We start from the raw sequence: 3,029 nt of genomic DNA, 5'->3' as shown, positions 1-3,029 counted from the left end.
TAGAATACCTCCAAAATAATATACAAGAATTACAAAGACGAAGCAAAAACACTAAAGAATACAACAGTAAAGCATTTAACCAAATACCATCTAATCACCCCCAATTGAGGTAACTGATCGCGGACCTCAGACCCCAATTGCGGTAATCGAGACCAATTTCTGCTCTAGGTCTTCCAGTTGTACTTTTCTTCTCTTTTTGATCCACCTTGAGATCAATTCCACATCTTTCCTTTTCATCACTTGTATTCCTGCAAAATGTGGAAATTAGTGCATTCAAGTAATGAAGTTGTCTCATTCATACCTTCAAATCATAGTAGTGTGCCCGAAATTTTGGATGTAAATGAGTGGTAAATTTACCACTCATCAACACCTCCATCTTAAGCCTTTGCTTGTCCTCAGGCAGCACTACATCTTACTCAATGAGACAATACAAACTTAAGCCCACTTATGTAACCCAATGATCACAATGACTTCAAACATGATTACTACCACAAGTAGCTCTTTAAATATGGGCAAAGTTATTCTCACGACACCCCTCAACATGAAATACTATCTCAAACATGCAAAGGACTTTAAAGAACACCAATAAAACAATCACTAACACTCTAGAAGTGAATCACTATTGACCTCAGCTACACTATACCCTTTTTGCCTTATATTTCAAAAGATAACAATATTACCCACCTCAATTTGTTTTCATGCCTCTTCACAAAAAAAAAATCCCATACACACCAAATTGTCTAGTATGCAATAAGGGATTTAAGTGTGAAACTCTCTCTCTCATAATGACTCTCGATATTAACAAGTACCATACCATAGGCTTTCCCTTATTTTTAATCACCACTACAATGAATACATTTGGTTGGAGATCTCAAAGGAATTATTCAGAGTGTAGAATACCAAATGGGAAAGTATTTTAGCCTTCTAAGGGATTGGGGTCGACTATGTAAAATGATGGAATTTCTCGAAAGAATAAACCCGCTAAGCCATGATCATTGAAACTTGTCTTTGACTGTAGCTACCGCGACCGCCATAGGAATATCATGAACATGAGTATTTGACAAAACTTGACTGGACTCGATCATTGCCCTCAGACCGCGCTCATAGTAACCGAGACCAATTTCTGCTCCAGGTCTTCCTGCTGCACTTCTCATCTACTTTTGATCCCCTTTGAGCTCAATTTCACATCTTTCCTTTTAATCACATGTATACCTTCTAAATGTGGAAATTAGTGCATTTAAGTAACAAAGTTATTCAAGTAAAAAGTTATCTCAGTCATACCTTCAAATCATAATAGTGTGCATGAATTTTTGATGTAGATGAGTGGTAAATTCACCACTCATCGGTATGGTCCATTTTTTAATGACCCTTAGCTTATACATGTACCTTTTTACGTCTACAACTTAGATTAAGATAAATATTCATGTTTACCTGCTACAACCTTAGGTTGACATTAGTAATCCCTATCATAGATTTGGGTAGTGCCTTTTGATAAATATGTCGTCCCTTGGTTAATTCTTCAGTAGAATATTTCTCCAGTTTACTTTTATTTTTTATGATTGCTATGTTTGTACGTGTGTGTATATATATATAATGCCTTGTATATTTGAGGGTAAAGGTCTTGGTTATGACTGGGTTAAAGTTTCATGTTACTATACTTATCCTTGAGAAATAGAATTACCTATTTCTACATAATTTAGTTACCTTCTTGTTTGGATATTGGTGATGATATACATTCCTTCAGACAGGCACCTCACTCATTGAGATATGATTCCAAGGATAAATATTGACTTTCACTACTATCTCCAATAAAGTATTTCTTTTACCTTTTTATCATAAATTGAATTTTAAAATAAAAGTCATATCATCATTACTATTAGCAGATTAATTTTAAGACAGAGATGTATTAATTTCTATTACTTTTGTCCTGATTCAATTTGGCATTGGATTAACTGATTATCACTTATTTAGTCTCAGTATGATTCTTAGCACTTATTATTTATGCTTATCTTCAGTTCTAAATGGTATGGATTGATTATGGATGTTATTAAAGTCATGGTTTGGGACCAAAAAATATATAGGGATATCTTAAGTCCCCTATGGGTCCCTTTTTTTATGAGCCAGAATATCGAAGGAGAATGGTTGTCGTAGGTATTGATTTGATAAGTTGTTGAGCTAGAGAAGGTGTATACGCTTGTGATGGATATGATAATTAGTTCATCTCACATCACCTGGTCTTACATAACATTTATTCATTCATATGGATCACCTATAACTAGGATTATTGTTTGTTGTTTGTAACTACTGGTCATATGAGGGTTTAGTCAAGTTATGGTTTCATTATTATTTTTTAATTCTTAGCAATATGGTTATGGACTTCTACTTGTGAACAAGGTATGCCTCAGAGATCTTTTCCCCTTTGATATTATGTGCCATATTATTAGATTGCCTAGTTATTAGTTATTATAATTGTGCTAAAGTTAGCTCTCTTATTGTTGTGATGGTTTATCTCTACTTTGAGTAAAGATACATGGTGTCCAAGGAGGTACAAATATCAAAATAGTTTTATTGTAATTTTAAGCTATGAAGGTAAATCAGTTAATGAGTGAAGTTGGTCTAGGCATAAATTAAGGGATCAAGGATATTACCTTTTTCATTTGGTAGTATTTTAGGAAACTTAATTAGAAATGACCTGTGATCCTTTCTTAACTTCATATCTTACACGTTGGTGGGACAAATTGGTAGGTCCTAGATCTCACATATATGCAAACTAGGTAAAACCTTACACTGGGTTTAGGCTACATATTTAGTTACTACCTATCCAGTTCATGCATAGTTATGCTTATGATATCACGCTCACAATCCTAATTCCATTATGTGATCCAATCATTGGTCATATTTCATATAAGCATACAATACAACTCCAAATATCAAAATTGTAAGAAGGGGTACCATTTAAATTATTCAAAACATTTTGCATGCACATTTCATTTTGACTACACCAAGTTCTCCCACTTTTCTCTCAATTA

The sequence above is a fragment of the Capsicum annuum genome, chromosome 10 (assembly GCF_002878395.1).
Source record: "Capsicum annuum cultivar UCD-10X-F1 chromosome 10, UCD10Xv1.1, whole genome shotgun sequence".
NCBI classification, from domain to species: Eukaryota; Viridiplantae; Streptophyta; class Magnoliopsida; order Solanales; family Solanaceae; genus Capsicum; species Capsicum annuum.
The sequence above is the reverse complement of the archived record's forward strand: the minus strand, read 5'-3'. Positions refer to the sequence as shown.